The 19,290-nt window shown below is 44.4% G+C and overlaps 1 long non-coding RNA gene across 1 annotated transcript in view; it reads left to right on the top strand.

The window, feature by feature from the left end:
* Positions 1 to 16,993, top strand: part of LOC137525911 (uncharacterized) — a 43,824-nt gene extending 26,831 nt beyond the window's left edge. Inside the window, exons 2-3 of the long non-coding RNA XR_011023060.1 lie at positions 11,073 to 11,245; positions 16,712 to 16,993. This is a non-coding gene — a long non-coding RNA (uncharacterized lncRNA). The remainder of the gene's footprint in view (positions 1 to 11,072; positions 11,246 to 16,711) is intronic.
* Positions 16,994 to 19,290: the final 2,297 nt, after the last annotated feature.

Below are 19,290 nucleotides of genomic sequence, written 5' to 3'. Positions count from 1 at the left end.
CCATTAACAGTATGATTGCCCAATTAATTGGATCGGGTATCATTAATGGTGCCAATCAACGTTGAACGATCATTCTATGGATCGTTCCATCGATCCAATTTTGGGGTCGATTTTTTTTTCCTGTGATTGGATCGCTCCTCATCTTCTTCTCTCTTTATGGACCCGAACGATCTTTTCCCATCGATCTCAATGATTGGATTGGGAAATTTGATCGTTAATGGGCACCTTTATAACAGTCATGGGCGAAACAATCACCCACCCCTGTGACTCCCGCCATCACAGGGGGGCCCAGAGGTTTTGGGGGGCCCTCCTCCTCCCTCTCCCCAACCACAAGTTCAGCCAATTAGCAAACAAACCTCTCTTTTCACTCAAGAAAAGTCCCAGCCACCTCCTCCCGACTTCATGAGTGGCGAGTAGCAGGAGCGTGTGTGATGAGTAGCGAGTAGCAGGAACCTGTGTGATGAGTAGCGAGTAGCAGGAGCGTGTGTGATGAGCGAGTAGTAGGAGCGTATGTGGCGAGTAGCAGGAGCGTGTGTGATGAGTAGCGAGTAGCAGGAGCGTGTGTGATGAGCGAGTAGTAGGAGCGTGTGTGATGAGTAGCTAGTAGCAGGAGCGTGTGTGATGAGCGAGTAGTAGGAGCGTGTGTGATGAGTAGCGAGTAGCAGGAGCGTGTGTGATGAGCGAGTAGTAGGAGCGTGTGTGATGAGTAGCGAGTAGCAGGAGCGTGTGTGATGAGTAGCGAGTAGCAGGAGCGTGTGTGATGAGTAGCGAGTAGCAGGAGCGTGTGTGATGAGTAGCGAGTAGCAGGAGCGTGTGTGATGAGCGAGTAGTAGGAGCGTGTGTGATGAGTAGCGAGTAGCAGGAGCGTGTGTGATGAGTAGCGAGTAGCAGGAGCGTGTGTGATGAGTAGCGAGTAGCAGGAGCGTGTGTGATGAGCGAGTAGTAGGAGCGTGTGTGATGAGTAGCGAGTAGCAGGAGCGTGTGTGATGAGTAGCGAGTAGCAGGAGCATGTGTGATGAGTAGCGAGTAGCAGGAGCTTGTGTGATGAGTAGCCAGTAGCAGGAATGTGTGTGATGAGTAGTGAGTAGCAGGAGCGTGTGGGATGAGATGCGAGTAGCAGGAGCATGTGTGATTTTTCTTTACTGCTTCCAGACACTGCTTCACAGTAGAACACTCCCTGCTGTCATTCGCCAGCTCCAGGTCACATGACCCTCATGGGATTCGGGGACCAAGGGGGCCCCATGCTATCATTTTTGTGTGTGTGTTGGGGGGGGGGGGCTATTAAGTCTAGTTACTCCCCTGTTAACAGTTTAAAGCGGGATTGTCACCATAAAAATCTAATTTCAACAGCAACTGGTCTGAGTGTATTAAGTGATAAAGATGCTAATCCTGCATTCAAAACTTGCAAAACCTTTTTTTGCTGTTATGATTTCGAGTTATCACATACCTTAGGAGCACTGGCCCTTTAATAGCCATTGCCATTCAGTTGCAAGCTGGGGGTTCTTTTTATCTATAATATAATATATTCCTCCTCTTCCCTTTATTTTCCTGCCTAGCTGAAACATGATCCTCTGCTCACTTGTGTTTACAAGCAAGGCTGAGGTGACTCAGCGATTGGAGGAGAAAAGAAAAAAAAGTTAAGGGAAGAAATGACATCAGGATTTAGCCTCAAACTGTGGGAAAAAGACATGGTTTCCACCAGGAACAGAATTCTCTTAATTTACTATATAAAATTCACTGAAATCAAAACGTGGACAGTATAATACATGTGCTATGTAAGTAGATCAAGTATTTATCTACTTATATATGAGTTTTTTTCCCTGGCATAGTTAAGGTTTGTCAAATGAAGGTTTCAATCAGACTCACAATCTGGTGCCCCCGAGCTTATAGAGAAGTTTACGAGTCATGTGAGGTTCTCCTGTAGACCTGAGGACCTTTTTATGGTATCTTTATTATCTGTACTTCGCAATCATTTACACTTAGCTAAAAGCCAGAGCAAATATTACTTCTCACATTTGGTGACCATGTTCCCAACGCTAATGGCTTCCCCCTGTTTTAATGGAGGAATATTACTGACGGTATTAAGAGTGTGCAAGTGATTAATGCATTCCCTTTTAAAGGCCAGATAACAGAGAGGCAATTAGGCTAGAAAAAAATGCAGTGATATATGGCTTCCTCTGCAAATGAAATCACGGCAGCTGCAGCACATCCAACATGTCATCAAATGTGTTCAGATCTGAGCAGTAAAACAAACAACAAAAAATACCAACCTATGTTAAAGGGACAGTCAACCGACCACTAGCCTACGTGATGGCTTCTTACATTGCTTCTCCAATGAGAGATGCTTCTTTAACTCTTTATCAAAGTTCTTGGCTCAGTATTCCCCAATCTCTTTAGAGTTTTGTGTGTTACTGTCCACCATAGGGGATGCTCAGAGCTAGGCTCATATTTACATCAGAGGAGCCTATAAGCACAGGCGTTCTTGTGCCCTAGAGACCACCCAAAAATCCTGATGGGAACTCCCACCAAACTGCACTGCTAGTGTGCTGGCTGACCTGGCTGCCACTCTCTACTGCCTGCATAGGTAGCCAGACTTGCTCTCCCCAGTATTAGGTAGCCAAAGGTTCTCCCAGTATTAAGTAGCTACAGGTGCCCCCAAGTATTAGGTAGCTAGATGTACTCAAAGAATTAAGTAGCTTGAGGTGCCCCAAGTAAAGGTAGCCAGAGATGCCCCCAATTATTAGTTAGTTGGAGGTATGCCCCCGGAGATGGGTAGCCAGAGGTTTCCAGTATAAGTAGCTAGATGTGCCCCTGAGTGTAGGCAGCCAGTACTGGTAGCAACAGGTGCTGGTGTATGCGCATGGTGCACATGGATACATTACGTTAGCTCCCTTGTGCGATTGGTAAGATGCACTGTCTGTCCCAGGAGAGGATGACAGGATGTGTGCTCCTAATCCATTGATAGGTTTGATGCAATGAATGTGTTAGCATGTCTGCACTATGCATGTTACAGGGCCAGAGTTGGGACACCTATGTTTACCTGGGTACTTCTGCGCAGTATAGGTGACTAAGCATAAGAATGCATTCTTCTGTGAACTAAAACGCCGGCTTTTAACTTATCTATAGGGATAACAGTTGTGCCTGGATGAGTGAATCTGCGTAATATGTTGGCGCTTTAAAAATACAATAAATAATAATAATATTTAATAATACTTTATCCTTTTTTTTCACTTATTGAGTTGTTGACATCTTACAAAATGACTGGTGGTACTTGAAAATTTTCATGCGATAAAAGTGGTACAATTTCTGAAAAGGTTGAAAAGCCCTGCTCTAAGACACCTCAATGTTAATTGCAGTATACAGTGTTGAGGTTGTAAGTAGGACCCAGGGGTGTAGAAATCATTGGACCTTCCTGCAAAACTTTTGATGGACCCACCCCCTCCCCCCAAAACAGAAATTTTAAAGGCAGGCCAGGCAGAATATTAATTAACCACATTTTTTTGCAAAATGTTCACATTTCCACAAACATGAGAATAGCCATAAAAGTGTACAGGCATTGTTAGTAACTACTCAGTTACATAAAAAAAAATTGAAAACATTCTCAAGCATTCCCAGTGTGTAAAAAAAAAGTTTATTTTCACTGTAGACAACAGTACAAGCTTTCTTATCTCTGGCTAATCGGCAAATGTAATGATTGTTGGCCAGGAAACACTCTCTGCTTGTGTCTTCACTCTGCTTGCCTCCTATTTGTGCTGAATTGACTCAGCTGTAGCCACTGCCAGGGCTATGTGTCTGTTCAGCAGAGGATGGGGGCAGGGTGAAGACACAGGCAGAGAGGGTTTTCCTGTGCGGCAATTATTACATTTGCGGATTAGCCAGAGATAAGCAAGCCTGTACTGCTCTCTGCAGTGAATGTAAATGTTTTAAAGCTCATACACACATCCAACTCAATGCACAACCAACCGCACAGCATGACCAACCACACAACAAATTGTTTACCTGACAAGTATGTACACACACACCAACCAACTAAACAACAAACTCACTTAAATACTATGCATGCAAGCTAAACGACAAACTTCACAACATGTGAGCATTCAAAAACAGGAAAGTTGTTCAAATGACTTGTACCACGTTTCAACCTGCCTGAGCGTTGGTCAGATTGATCCACTGGTTGGATCAGGCAAACAACCTGTTATCAGATGGTCATCTGGTTGTTTGTCAGCTGTACACACACACTCAACTTATCTTCCTTCAGACAAGTTTGGAAGAAGTTTGGAAGATAGTTGGACAGATTGTTAGTAGGTGTGTTTGAACCTTTACACACATGGAATGCTTTCAATTGTTCTTTTAGGCCTCTTTCACAGTGGGACGTTGCGTGCCCCTAACGCAGCGCATGTAGGTTATGAAATTGGACGTTATTTTGCACTGCGTTATGTGTCTCTTGGTGTGCCGTTTTCGTTGCATACTGATGGAACGAAAACAGCGCATGCGTTACATTTAAAAAAAACAACAAACCTTACTGAGCATGTGCAACACACATAACGCAGCAAATGTATTGCTAAACGCACAGCATGCAGCACTTTCTAAATATTGCTACACGTTACACACAACGCAACGTGAGCACTGGGAATGTCGCACAGACTTTGTATTGCTGTGTGTTAGTCTGCAGTATAATTTTTTATAACGTGCGACTTTAAATAAAACCTGAACTGAACATTAAAAGTCAAAATAAGCATACACAAGTCATACTTACCTTCCATGTAGTCTACTCCTCAGTGTCTTTCTCCTCTCCTGCACCCTGTTTGTTCACTGTAATCAAGGGAATTTTCCGTCCTCCATTTTGAAAATGGCCATTACCCATAACAGCTTTCTGGTCAGCATACAGTTAAACTGTAACATCGCCCACTTGAGCCATAGGGAAACATGGACATTACCTGCTACATCAGTTTTCCTCTCAGCTATAACTGACAGCAACTGATATTTTACTGACAGCAACTGATATATTTCAGATCTGACAAAATGTTGTCAGAACTGGAAGGGATTATTGGCAGAAGAAAATGTTGAGCTTCTGAGAGGAACTGATGGCAAGGTAACTATGCAATGTTCATTTGGAGTTACCTCATATGTTTATTTTAAATATTTTTACTCAGTACAGGTTCTCTTTAACGTCCCACTGTGAAAGAGGCCTTAAGTTTGTTTAGTTTGTTCTGGAAATACCATTACCATAATGAAATAAAGATGGAACTTGACAAAAACCACATATGATATTCAAACCATTTATGGAAAAGTTCCTAGAAAACATTTTTTTTATTATCCCAATTAAAAAATACAAACAAAAAAAAAAAAACAAGCAGGTGGAGGAAGAAAACAAAGATAAACGGATAGAAAAGGATAAAGTCGAAGAATGATCCGACTCCTTACACATTGCAGGCAGGTAAAATTCGGAGCTCGAGTTTGGAGCCAGACAGGAGTTTTAGCAGCAAGAAGAAAACATATGCAAATGGGGCCATTCAAGCAATAACTCCGGAGTAACGGTCGGGAGATAGTCTCCAGATTCTATTTTTTAATTTGCTATTACGCTTCCTGAACAATTGGATGCATCTATAACTGCCGAAGGAATCAAACCTTGTTGCTTTTAATAATGGCTTTCCCTGCGCCCCTGACTGTAAATCAACCTAAACTTGCCTTTGCTCAGGTGCAAATTTATTTTTCGTGGTCAATGAAACCACCTCATTTAAATGGGAGATCAACGTAATGATCGCTTTCCCCCCTATCAGCCGCAGCACCTTCCTGTCGGAAAGCCTCTATTAGACAGAGTTATATGGCGCAATAAACTGCCGCCATGACTGGCATCCAAATCCGCGTGCTAAGGCGCCGTCGCGTAAAGTGCCTTTGTGCCGCCGAGTGGTTTTTGTATCTAAATTGAGAATTATTTCTGGTCTCTTTGATGTTAAATAAATGTTCTCGTATAACCAGACGGCACTCGCGCTACGCAGAAGAGAACCCTGAAGGAGAAAGCTATAAACGTGTCTGTTTTGTAGAAGAAGGAGTAGGCTGGCTCTCAAACTTTCTTTCCCCGCAGTCGTTAAGTGTAGCCAAACTCAAGAGCGTCATTACTATAAATAAAGCAGTATATCTAAGCTTCACTCACAAACTTGGTTCCACAAGTACCGTACCTTATAATAGTGCAGTAGAATGTCATGTTCTCTAAAAATTCATTGTCTTTCTTTATTTGGTAAGTTTTTGTTAAAGGATACCCGAGGTGGCATGTGACATGATGAGATAGACATGTGTATGTACAGTGCCTAGCACACAAATAACTTGGCTGTGTTCCTTTTTTTCTTTCTCTGCTTGAAAGAGTTAAATATCAGGTATGTAAGTGTCCTGACTCAGACAGGAAGTGACTACAGTGTGACCCTCACTGATAAATGAAATTCCAACTATTAAACACTTTCCTAGCAGAAAATAGCTTCTGAGAGTAGGAAAGAGATAAAAATGGCCAACAGTTCATAGATTTTAGCTCTGGCATACTTCAATGAATGTGTCATTGAGCAAAAACAATAAAACAGGTAAAACTTAAAAAGTACATTTAAACATAAAATCAAACTGTGGAATATCTTAAAAAGTCATTTTTGGAGAAGGAAGATAGATACAATTGTTTATTTCATTAGTTTATTTTCGCCTCTGGTGTCCTTTGAGTCACTAGCAACTCCTGGCTTCCTGACTCTGCTTCAGAGACATGGGCATACTTAACCACTTCCAACCACTCTATATCGAGGCGTAACTATACATCATGGGGACTTATAGCAAACTTTTGTTTGGAGCCCCCCAAAATGTAATGTACCTTTTTGCCCTCTCCCCCCCTCCCCCGACACCAGTTTTAAGATTTAAGTCTCCCCCTCCATGTTTTAGGTGGAAAGAGGTGCCTCCACCTGGTGTTAGGTAGGTAGCCCCAGGTAGTCATTCAGTACAGTTGCGTACATTTGGTTTTGCCGTCCGGTCATTTTAGCAGAAGGTGAGCCAAATGGCAGCTCATCCTGCTGCCGCTCAAATTTGGGACGGCATTAATTACTATTCCCCCTCTGAGTCATAGTAATTCAGAGGGAGAAGTAATTTGGGGTTCTGATAATTGCCAACATCGAATTGCACTGCTGCATGGCCATAGACATAATAACATTAAAGAGACTCCGTAACAAAAATTGCATCCTGTTTTTTATCATCCTACAAGTTCCAAAAGCTATTCTAATGTGTTCTGGCTTACTGCAGCACTTTATACTATCACTGTCTCTGTAATAAATCAATGTATCTTTCCCCTGTCAGACTTGTCGGCCTGTGTCTGGAAGGCTGCCAAGTTCTTCAGTGTTGTGGTTCTGCTATGAACTCCCCCTTCCAGGCCCCTCTATGCACACTGCCTGTGTATTATTTAGATTAGGGCAGCTTCTCTCCTCTGTCTTATCTTTTACAAGCTGGATAAATCGTCCTCTGAGCTGGCTGGGCTTTCACATACTGAGGAGTTACAGACAAGGGCAAAGCTGTTTGCAGGAAGAAACGAGCAGCCTGAAACTTCAGTGCATGAGAACAGGGGGAAAGAAACACACAAATGATCTCTTGAGATTCAAAAGGAAGGCTGTATACAGCCTGCTTGTGTATGGATGTATTTTCTATGTGTGGACATACTGTACATCAACCTACTTCCTGTTTTGGTGCCCATTTTGTTTGTTTATAAACAAACTTTTTAAAACTGTTTTTAACCACTTTTAATGCGGCGAGGAGCGGCGAAATTGTGTCAGAGGGTAATAGGAGATATCCCCTAACGCACTGGTATGTTTACTTTTGTGCGATTTTAACAATACAGATTCACTTTAAATATATATCAGTGCCCAGGTCAGGCGCAGCGCGGCCGGGGAATGACCTGCCTTGGTATAGGTAGCAAGAGGTGCCCCTTATTATAAGATAGCCTGCATTTTAGGTACCCAGAGGTAGCCCGCCAGGGGCAAACGCAGGATTTTTAAGGGGGGGGTTCCTGAAAGGTCCAGAAGCACGTATGTCCCCGAGTGCTTCCGAATACAGGTGGCTCCATACTGCCCATGCACAAAAGTGCGCTGGCGTATTACGGAGCTGCCTATCTTTGGAAGTACTCAAGGTCACGAGTGTTTCTGAGGGCTTCTGGTAGCAGCAAATTTGAACGGGGTACAGCGCTGGAACAACTCCCCAAGAGAGGAACAGGAGATAGACTTAGTTTGGACAATTCAGTGGAATATGCTACATAGTGTCACATAGCGCAAGCGATACCCATATGATGCAGGGATATATGCATCTGCGGAAGATGGCGGCGCTATATAAATACTAAATAATAATATTTTGCCTCACCAGGATTGCACTTTTATTTAGCTTTCCTGTATGACAAGAAGACACAAATACCCAGCACTAGGGGAAGAGGGAAACAAAGGTGAATGAGGGAGGGCTGGCGCACACCAAGAGTGCTTCTGAGCGTTTTTCAAATCAACAGTGATTTGAAAAGCGCTTGGCTAATGTTACCCTATGACAGTGTTCTCACAGCAGCGTTGTGATTTTTTCAAAATCGCAGGTATACTGCATGTAGCATGTTTTTGAGCAATTCATTCAAAAATCGCTCTGAAAATCACTTCACAAAATCACACTCACAAATTGCTAGCGATTGCTATTGTCATTTTGGCGTTGCACTAGCCCAGAGAGAGGAGTGGAGAAATTGAGAATAGCCTGAGATGGAGCAGAGAACTTATCTGTATTGCCGTCCCACATCACACAGGCTACTTGCCTGTAATCGGACTCCTGTCCCTGTCAGTCTCTCACACAAGTCAGAAAGAAGCCCTCCTGGAGTCTAGGGACTGTCAAAAACTTTTCAGCTTGTAAAACACCTTACCCACACATGCAGTCATTATAACAATGGGGAGAGACCAGACAGATGTTTGCCCACAGACCCTGAGTCCAGGCAAGCTCTGCATCATGCTGTGCATATTTACCAGCTTGCCTGCACTCTAATTTCATCATGTCTGACACTTCTGTGCTGTGGAGAGTCCAGGACTCCATAATCAGCATTCTCTCACTGCAGGCTGCATCTTCTTGTGAGGGAAGCTGGGCTGCCTCTCTCATTCTATTAGCCGGAGGGAGACACCAGAAGTAAGAAGGGAGGGAGAATGAGGCTGTTTATATTATGCAGGCTTCCCTGGCTGAATACACAGCTCAGTGCAGGGGGAGGTTCCAGACACCCGGAATAGCCCGATCAGTTCGCCAGTGCCCGCCCAGCATAGGTAGCCTCAGGTAGCTTCCAGTATAGAAAGCCATTGGGCCCTTAGTATTAAGTGGCATTCTCCAGAATAGGTAGTCAGATGTGACATTCACCCATGGAGAAGATAACTTACCTCTCCAGGCTCCACTGACTATCCATCTTCCTCCACAGTCACTGTCTCTATGACTTTACTAGTTCACGTAACCTCCGGGAATGTCTGCAGGTCTGCAGGTGGCCTGCTGTAGACCCCCTAATCGCCAAACACTGTGACCGGGTGGGCCCCCCTTGTCTATAGGAGCCAGCCACTATAGTGATCCTTACTAATATCACTGTTCACCGTTTTTATCAATCACAACAACAAGTGTTTTTTTGTATTAAAAGAGGAACTGTCGCGAAAATAAAATGAGCCATAAATTACTTTGTAAGTGACAGCAACATAGGAGAAAAGTAATTTATGAGTCATTTTGCTCTGGGAGAAATGTATTTCTTATTTGTATGTGTTTTAAATTTTAAGATTTTCAAGACAGTTCCTCTTTAAAGACATTTGAATAGAGATGTAGCGAACTGTTCTCCGGCGAACGGTTCCAGGCGAACTTTGGGGGTTCGCATTCACCTGCACCAGGCAAACTTTTGCGGAACTTGGATTCGCCCCATAATGCTCTATTGAGCAAAACTTTGACTCTCTACATCACAGTCAGCAGGCACATTATTGCCAAACAAACTGCTCTCACTGCTGGAGGCCCTCCCTCCCTCCCTCCTCCAAGCAAGGTCCTTATGCCATTTCACTCACTTATCTGCCTACACTAATTAGTTAAGGGACAGCTGCTTCCCTCCTCCTCCACCCTCCTCCCTCCACCCTCCTCCTTCCTCCCTCCACCCTCCACCCTCCTCCCTCCACCCTCCTCCCTCCACCCTCCTGGAGGGAGGAGGGTGGAGGGAGGAGGGTGGAGGGAGGAGGGATGAGGGTGGAGGGAGGAGGGTGGAGGCAGGAGGGTGGAGGGAGGAGGGTGGAGGGTGGAGGGAGGAGGGAGGAGGGTGGAGGGAGGAGGGAGGAGGATAGAGGGTGGAGGGTGGAGGGAGGGCCTCCAGGTATTAGAGCCCTTGAAACATGTTTTCTATCATTTTTCCAGCCAGTAGATTTTTTTCAAATTTTCAAAGTTCGCCTCCCCATTGAAGTCTATTGCGGTTCGCAAACTTTTTCGTGAACCGAACCTTTCGCGGAGGTTTGCGAACAGGGTTCGCGAACCGAAAATCGGAGGTTCGCGACATCTCTACACCTGAACTGAGAGGGATATGACAACCTGCAAACAAGTGCGTCAGGCATCCGGCGAACCCCGCCAGCGCCGGATACTTGGGGCTTTTTTCTTATGCTCCGTAGACTTCAATGTATTAATGCAAAAATGGGTTTTCTAGTGAAAAAAAATGTGTTTTCTTATGCCTCACAGACTTCGATGCAATTGTGCGAAAACTATGTGTTACTAGGCAAAATTACAAGAAATCAAGATTACCCACATAATCATAATTACAATAAGAATTGTAATTGCAAAAAGATGCAAACTTGTATGAAAACAAAATGACTCGTTACGATCAACACTTTAAAAACTGCTGCACATAATTGTGCCCCCATCAGTCGTCCTGTCTGAGCCTTCTAACCATTGGAGTCCTCCCTCCACTATCGCCCACTCTACTCTCTTCCTCTGTTGACCCCTTAAGTATGCCCTTATATGTCCTCCTCTGTTGCTCGCAGTAATGCAGGTACATTCTCTACCAATGCCAGAAGGTCATCTTTTCTCTTATCTAGGCCAGGCCTCCAGCTGGAAAGACGACCCCTAACAAGCCCAGCAGAACATAGGACCCAGTCATGATTGCAACCTCTGCGACCTGTGCCAATAATCTGCTGAAAATTATTATGTACTGGTTCTCTCTGCACTGATTTTAGTAAGGAGAGTTCTTGACTGCCATACAGTCAATGAGGTAAGTGTCACTCTGACTAATTTTTACTTTCGTATGCAGTGATGTGTCAACTTGTTAACCTTTTGGGGACCGGTGGTAGTAAATCCTATGCCGCACTTGTGGCTGTGTAACTCTGATGCAGCGTAGGATTTATGCCACCTGCTGCTTCCGCTCCCGAGCGCACCCGAGAGGGGAGATTAAGCTGTCATATGACTGCTGACATCTCCTCTCAGTGATCAGAAGCTATGGCAATTTGCTCCTGATCACTAGGGGAATAAGAGAGTTCACTCACCTTCGTCGCACCCCTCTGATTTGGCTGGCATCTCTGCTCACTCTGACATAAGTGTCGGGTCCCAGCTTGATGACTTCATCAAGCCGCGAACCAGAACTTAACAGCAGTGCGAGCGGGGATGCCGGCCAGAGTGGAGAAAGCTAGAGCTGCTCATCGCTGGAGCCTGGATGGTGAGTAAAGGCTGCTGGCAATACGGGGCACCCATGGCTACACTGGGGACACTAATGCCTACCTAACAATACTGGGGATCCAGCTGCCTGACCCCCCCCCCCCAGGTAAAATGCCCTGGTCCTTAAAGGGAACCAGAGACGAAGCACCCTTGTGTATTTTACCATATATATCAGTAAGAGAATTAGAAAAAACACTTACCATGCTATCTGTTTCATCCTCACTGCTAAAAGTGTCTGTTATCAGCTGTGGTAAGAATCCCGGGCTGAGCATTCAGTCTGGCTTTGCAGGGAATAATTATAGCAGAGCCACAAGGGGGCAGGCTTGGGCTTGAAAAGACACCAGAGAAGACAGACTCAGCTATAATCTTTCCATAGCAAAGCTAGACTGAGTGTGAGTGCTCAGTCGGGGATTCTTATCAGAGGTGATAACAGTCAGATTAAACAGAGAACAATGAAACAAAAAGCAGATTAGGTGTTTACTGTCATGTTCCCACTGATTTATAAGGTAAGATACAAGAGGGTGCTTCATCTCTGGTTCTCTTTAGGGGGGGGGGATCAGGCAGCCGGTCTCTGTAACTATTGGTGTTTCACATTTTACCCATAGAGACATAATAATACATACCATACACTGATGAGGATCAACCAATCCATATATATGCAGGGCCAGATTTACAGCTCAGGAGCCTATAGGCACATAAGCTCCAGTGCCCTTAAACCTGCCCCTTAACACAGGTCACACCCCCTCACACATCACTCATAGACATTTATAGGTGCTTCCCTTCCCAACCCCCATAGTCAGATGTGCCACCTACTTTATAGATGGGTGCTGTGCCCCCCCCCCATATTCAGTGTGCCCCCCTGCCCCACCTATAGATAGTTGGTGTATCCCCCTCCCTCCCCCCTCTCATAGTCAGATGTGCTTCCCCCCCCCCCCATAGAAAGCCACGTGTGTGCAATGCAGTTTCTATGGTAAATTGTTCCCAGGGAGAGGCTATAAAACTTGCACCACACTACCACCCCGTTATTTGTCATGCAGTATTTAGCTCCCATGTATAGGTAGCCAGGTAAAGGTGCCCCAAATATAGGTATCCAGGTATAAGTGCCCCAATTACAGGTAGCCAGGTATAGGTGTCCCAGTAAAGGTAGCCAGGTATAGGTGCCCCAGTATAGGTAGCCAGGTGTAGGTGCCCCCAGTATAGGTAGCTAGTTATAGGTGCCACCTGTATAGGTATCCAGGTATAAGTGCCCCGATTACAGTTAGCCAGATATAGGTGTCCCAGTATAGATAGCCAGGTATAGGTGCCCTAGTATAGGTAGCCAGGTGTAGGTGACCCCAGTATAGGTAGCTAGTTATAGGTGCCACCTGTATAGGTATCCAGGTATAGGTGCCCCCAGGAAAGGTAACCAGGTATAGGTTCCCCCAGTATAGGTAGCCAGGTATAGATGCTCCAAGTATAGGTAGCCAGGTGTAGGTGCCCCCAGTATATGTAGCTAGTTATAGATGCCAACTGTATAGGTAACCAAGTATAGGTGCCCCCAGTATAGGTAGCCAGGTATAGGTGCCCCAGTATAGGTAGCCAGGTATAGGTGACACAGTATAGGTAGCCAGGTATTGGTGCCCCCAGGAAAGGTAACCAAGTATAGGTGCCCCCAGTATAGGTAGCCAGGTATAGGTGCCCCAGTATAGGTAGCCAGGTATAGGTGCCCCAATATAGGTATCCAGGTATAGGTGCCCCAGTATAGGTAGCCAGGTATAGGTGACTCAGTATAGGTAGCCAGGTGTAGGTGCCCCCAGTAAGGTAGCCAGGTATAGGTGCCCCAGTATAGATAGCCAGGTATAGGTGACTCAGTATAGGTAGCCAGGTGTAGGTGCCCCCAGTACAGGTAGCTAGTTATAGATGCCACCTGTATAGGTACCCAGGTATAGGAGCCCCCAGGAAAGGTAACCAGGTATAGGTTCCCCCAGTATAGGTAGCCAGATATAGGTGCCCCAGTATAGGTAGCTAGGCATAGGTATCCCAGTATAGATTAGCCAGCTATAGGTGCCCCAGTATAGATAGCCAAGTATTGGTATCCCAGTATAGGTTAGCCAGTTATAGGTGACCCAGTATAGGTAGCCAGGTATAGGTGCCCCAATATAGTTTAACCAGATATAGGTGCCCCAGTATAGTTTAGCCAGCTATAGGTGCCCCAGCAGTGTGTACCCGCCTCATCCACCGTTGTCACATGTGCCCCAGTATGATTACCCTAATGTGCCAGTCCCCCTCCCTCTGCAGGGTGCAAGCAGAGCGGTTATGAGAAGAGACTCACTGTCTCCTTACATTCCAGTGATGATCTCCGTTCAGCAGCAGCAGCAGCACATCCAGTACCTTCTCCATGGCTACCGCAAGTCTCTGTATGTGACCCATCTGCTCGTAACAAAGAGTCGCATGATGAGTCATATGATGAACTGTTATGAGCCGTCAGGTAACTTGCAGTGAGACACACTGTAGCCATGGAGATGACGCTGGATGTGCTACCGCTAGTAAATGGAGATCATCGCTGGAACATCGGGAGCCGGTGAGCCTCTTCTCATAACCGATCCACTCGCGCTCTGCAGAGGGAAGCGGGGAGCAGAGGGGTCACTTTGGGGCAGACAAATAGCCGCCTTTAATACATGTAGGCCCACAGTGCCTATCAGTAAATCCGGCCCTGTATGAATGCATGTTGGATTAGTGTGGCTCAGTAATATTCACAAGCTGACACATCATTGCATTCCAGTGGTTCTGGGGGTGTGGCTAGCTGACAGGGACAATAAAGTGACGATCTGCATATTCAGCAGTGGTGCATTGTGGGAGATATCATATGCTCGCTCCAACCTGAATAATCACACATACCTTCTGTGTAAACACATACTGATAATATTTTGTGCTCTTGTTTCCTTCATCACCTGGAACGCGTATAGTATGGACACTCTGTGTGTGTGAACATGTATGGACACTCTGAGTGTTACTATGTATTTCCCCACCCCTGAGTAATGGCCCATTGATGACCGGCTAGGCTGTCCTGGAGCAGAAATCTCCATTAGATGTAGGAGGTAGTCACGTGTGTTCTCAATAAATCCCCTGGCTGGTTACTTGTGCCGACCTCGGGCCTAATGGTGGCACTTTAATTCCGTCAGACGCTTCTCTGGGATCCCCGCTAAAGTCTGCGGGAGCCTCTGTGTCTCCGCATGTCACAGCTCTGATCTCCACCAAATCACACTTTGATGAAATTTTTACACATAAATCTCATTGTGGAATTTATCAGCAATCCCCTCGGGATATTACAGAAAATTGTGTGTCTGCATTAAAGTAAAGGACACAGCTAAAGCTACACGGCGAGGATTGTGGTCTAACAGGCATGTGTCTGTCTATCTATCTATACATTTCACTCTCTGGCCCATATGCAATTCAGTTTTTCTCCTTAGTTTTCTCCAATTTGATATTTTCACACCTTGTCAATAAAATGCCCTTTAAACCCAGAACAAACAACAAAATGCACACAATAATTTTGTTAGTACTTTTCCTACTAATTTTGGTACTTTTTCAATTGCAAATACTGAAAAGTTACTTTACAGAGAAGATACAAAAAATATCATAAAAATTATCTCCTAGGAGAAAACATAGGAGAAACGGTGAATTGCATATGGGCCTCTATCTATCTCTCGCAATTCACTTTTCAACTGGGTTTTCTCTTAGGTGATATTTTGAAAACTTGTCATAAAATGACTTTTAAACTATCTGCAAACAAACAAATACTCAAAATAATGTTGACGGTAGTTTTTTCTCCTACTTTTTGGTAATTTTCCCATTGTAAAATGCTAAAAAGTTATTTTAAATTAAAGATGAAAAATTATCTCCTAGGAGAAAAGTCAAGTGAAAAAGTGAATTGCATATGGGCCTCTGTCTCTTCATGTCAGAAATCCCCTTGAGAATTGAGATATTAAAGAAAATGTTCTATTCATCTATCTGTCCATCCATATCTATCTATATATCTATCAATCGATTGATCTAACTTTCTATCTGACTATCTATCTATCATCTATTCATACCCCCACCCCTATGTGTCCTCCTCTGCCCCATGTATAAGTGAATAGGTAGTTGGCTATCCAATACGTAGATTAAAGCACTCCACAGGCTTCAAACTTGCGTTTGACTTCTTTATAGTGTGTGCTGTTGCTCAATAAAGAAGTCAAACGCAAGTTTGAAGCCTGCGGAGTGCCTTCTTCTACATATTGGATTGTCTTGGTTTGCAGGAGTGGTGTACCTGCAGGAGAGGAGCACCAGCTGTCGCTACCTGGCCAAGGTTAGCAGAAGTGAGACTCAAGGTGTAAGATAGGAAGCTTGGCTAACCTACTCCATGCCTCCTGCAGCGATCGCAGACCTCTCCTCTCCTGCACGGCTCCCCTAGTGATGGCTTCTGCTGATGCCGGTCACTAGGGGAACCGTACAGGGGCAGAAGAGGACACATGGGGGGCCCAGGACAAACGGGTGAGAGGGAAAGACTCACGGGGACGCGCTGGTCAAATGGAGGGTGTGGAAGACACACGGGGGGAGAACAGGACAAATGGGGAGAGCACAGGGCATTGGGGCAGGGCGGTAGTTCGTATTTGTGAGTGTTTGTACGTCGGGGACTCCCTGTATTCGGCATATAAGATGCAGGGACTTTTTCACCCCTTTTTTTGGAGGAGAAAAAGTGTGTCTTATATGCGAAAAAAATACTGTAGGTAAAAGCGTTATTTGTATTCGCTGTTAAAAGTCTGCCAGCTATCAACGATACAAAAAGAATGTTCTAAATAAATAATTAATGAAATTTTGAAATTCTGCACATAAAATTATAACATAAAATTACAAAAAACAAAACACAAACAATAAATGGTTCAGAAATGTTAGATTGTTGTGTGTGTTGATAACAGTGTGCATTTTTAAAAGTTTATACATATATTTGTGTCTATAAACTTATTTTTGTTACAAATGTTTATATCCTTTCCATCTTTCTGGGCAGGAATGGAGCCAGAATAATGTCAGTACGTGACACTGGCGGCAGGAGACTCAGTCCAGCAGCTTCTCACAAGCCTGAGGGCTTCATCGCAGTAAACTACAGCATAAAAGCCATAAACACAAATTAAACTACAGAACACAACAGAACAATAAAGAGCAGTAAGTGTTGCAGACAAGTCACACAGTACTCGGAGATGGATTCTGGTGCCAGGCCTCGTGCAGTTTAGGAAGATACATGTGCAGCCTCCCCGCGAGGCCCGTGGGAACGCAGCACAATATCATGATGTAAGTGTTCCATCAAAGTGCAATGCTTTATGGGTTTCTGCCCATGTAAATATTGTAATTTATTCAAATTAAATCTCTCTCTCATCATTTGTTGCTGCTTGTCAACATAAATTGAGGAGCAGAACGCCGGCGAATGTTTGTCAGCATATGGAACAGTCGTATATTACATTGTGGATCTCTTGCTTGCCAAGTTCCGGGGTCCCTTGGGGGCTCAGCCAGAAAACTCTGCTGGTTAACAATTGCCTTTCTGAGTGTGTCAGCTGAAAGCGCCCATCTCCTGTGATGTCACAGTGCTGTATAGAATTATTCACGGCAGAGGATGACATAAAGTGGACCTCAACTTAGCCGTATGACCAGGGTCGGATTTCTACCATTCTGCCCCGAGACCAACTTCTGCAGCTTCCTCTTCCACCCCCCTCCCCATTTACAGCATTCCCTCTTCATTTTCTTCCTCTTTTTCCTCTTGCCTAAGTCCAGCTGCCCGCTTAAGCTGCGACCACCCAAGGCCTGGGGCTATGTTGCCTTTCCTGAAAGTCCTAAGATTGACTCAGTGTTGACATAAAGGGCAGCCAAAATAAATCACATAGGTCTCGATTAATAAAGCATTACCACCACATGAGGTAATGCAGAAAACAGCTGACTTTACCAAGCACTTGAAAAAATGTCAATTCATAAAGGCTGTTACTGCACGGAAAACTGAAATTATCGAGCAGTGAGGTAAATTACCGACTTGTGTGGTAAATATCTCCACACATGCCAGTAAATGTCAATTCATCAAGACTAGAACATGTGTTAAAGCCCAGAAACATTACCGGCAGCTCTGGTCTGTCGAAAACAGTGTGGGGACTGTGCAGAGCTGTGATTCACAGAAGCAGAGAGGGATTACCTATGACTGACAGGAGCAGACAGCCAATATAAACAGCCTCTGTCCCCGCTGATCAGATGCCAATAGGATCAGAAGCCTTCTCAGAAGGGTCAAGCTTTTCCAACATCCCCCCCCCCCCCAAGGCAGCAGAAGAGAGAAATCCTGAACAAAAGTGGTTTCCCCTGTAGCCCTTCAGACGTTTAACCCTGTAGGTTCCTGTTTGAAGATGCAGAGGAGCTAGTGGGGAAATCGCCTAAGCATGGCATGTTAAATGTTTCTTGCAGTTCATGTAAGCTGTGGCAATAAAATAAAATGTTAAGAAAGACTAATGAACAGATTCAGAGGGAGCAGAGGCAGTGTAACAAACTTGTACATTAAAAAAGGATGTTGGGGATGCCTCTTACTATTGTAATTACGTCACTGCACGGAACAGCATGTAACAAAGCAGAGACAACTCCACTACTCTGCTGTTACCGAACAGGTTTTAGTCACGTGAAGCCAGTAAATTAAGGAACTTGTATCGCACCTGTGAACATTTTTATGAATTAGCAAACAAAAGTCTAAAATACCAAATGCGGTATTTTAAATACCAGATTTTTTTTTTATCGCACAGCTCTTTATGAATCGAGGCCATAGTGTTATGGGTGAATGCATAAATCAGCAAGTGACCACTATTTGCAGGAACACTGATGACTGGATACAGGAATACGGTGAAATATAATGATTTATTTAAATAATGCACTGTATACAAGTGAAAACAGCACATAAACAAATAACCAACACCACAGCCATCAAAACCCCAAATGCACAGAAACCTAACTAACTATCTAGCTAATTCACAAAATAAAAGGTGTTTATGATTATACAATGAGGAAAGGCACAAGATTAAAAGGTAGAAAATCAGTCAAAATTACATATCATGTCAAACCAGGAAGTCAATGAAGCAGGCAGGTACAGGAACAAGGAACAGGACAAGAGAAAGACCAGGATACAACACCAGATAGTTACTGTAAATATTCTGGAAACTGAAAGGAGTTAAGAGCCGTCCTTAAAGTGTAACTGACGGGCATAAAATCAAAAATCAATTATTTATTTTTATCTGGTAAACAAGTAATAAGGATGCTAATACGGCAATCCAAACTTTAAAATCACTATTAATTTTCTTGTTGATAAATGATCATTCCCCAGTTTCCCTGGCACCTCCTATTTGGTACATTTCTGCACAAAGGAGATGGGTTGTCTTTTTTTGCTTCTTTACTTTGCTCTGAGACTTAACTAATGCAGCCTGATTGGCTAAAGCCCCCCCCCCCACCACCACCACCACACACATACACACACACACCCCTGTTTTCCCCTCTCACACCTTTGTTCCTCTCTGATTGGCCAATATTTCTCATGCTGAGACAATGCACTTTCTACTGCAGAGCTGGATG

Source organism: Hyperolius riggenbachi, chromosome 7 (assembly GCF_040937935.1).
Source record: "Hyperolius riggenbachi isolate aHypRig1 chromosome 7, aHypRig1.pri, whole genome shotgun sequence".
In the NCBI taxonomy this organism is placed as follows: Eukaryota; Metazoa; Chordata; class Amphibia; order Anura; family Hyperoliidae; genus Hyperolius; species Hyperolius riggenbachi.
The sequence above is the reverse complement of the archived record's forward strand: the minus strand, read 5'-3'. Positions and strand labels throughout refer to the sequence as shown.